The sequence below is a fragment of the Cebus imitator genome, unplaced genomic scaffold (genome assembly GCF_001604975.1).
Source record: "Cebus imitator isolate Cc_AM_T3 unplaced genomic scaffold, Cebus_imitator-1.0 Scaffold1, whole genome shotgun sequence".
NCBI lineage: Eukaryota > Metazoa > Chordata > Mammalia > Primates > Cebidae > Cebus > Cebus imitator.
In genome coordinates this window covers 15,977,823-15,978,820 of record NW_016107316.1, presented here as the reverse complement: position 1 = coordinate 15,978,820, position 998 = coordinate 15,977,823, and positions in this window count along the sequence as shown.

The window sequence follows — 998 nt, the reverse complement described above, 5'->3', positions numbered from 1 at the left end:
ATCTTGCTCTGTCCCTCAGGCTGGAGTGCAGTGTCACAATCTTGGCTTACTGCAACCTCTGCCTCCCAGGTTCAAGCAATTCTCCTGCCTCAGCCTCCCGAGTAGCTGGGATTGCAGGCACTTGCCACCATGCCTGGCTACTTTTTGTATTTTTAGTAGAGATGGGGTTTCACCTTGTTGGCCAGGCTGGTCTCAAACTCCTGACCTTCAGGTGATCCTCCCGCCTCGGATCTCCACTCCCAAAGTGCTGAGATCACAAGCGTGGGCCACTGTGCCCTGCCCTGACTAACTTTTTTGTTTCTAATTTTTTGCAGAGACAGAATCTCATTTTGTTGCCCAGGTTCAGTTTTACTTCATTTAGTTCACATGATAAAAACAAAATGCCTCATTTATTTTTCAAATATTAAAAAAGATCTTCTAGTCCAAGCGTAGCGGCTCATGCCCGTAATTCCAGCCCTTTGGGAGGCTGAGCAGGCAGATCACCTGAGGTCAGGAGTTTGAGACCAGCTTTGGCCAAAATGGTGAAATTCTGTCTCTATTAAAAATGCAAAAATAGCTGGACTTGGTGGTGGACGCCTGTAATCCCAGCTACTCAGGAGGCTGAGGCAGAAGAATCACTTGAACCCGAGAGGCAGAGGTTGCAGTGAACTGAGATCACACCACTGCACTCCAGCCTGGGCAACAGAGCACGACTCTGTCTTAAAAAAAAGATACATATGTATTTTTAAGATGGAGTTAAAAAACAAAATATATATTATATATAATATAACGTACATATTACATATATATTAAATACTTTGAAAAAACATGTTCAATCCTAGAATATATAATTTTTTTTTTTTTGAAATGGAGTTTAGCTCTTGTTGCCCAGGCGAGAGTGCAATGGCACGATCTCAGCTCACTGCAACCTTCGCCTCCCGGGTTCATGTGATTCTCCTGCCTCAACCTCTCAAGTAGCTGGGATTACAGGCACCTGCCACTATATCCAGCTAATTTTT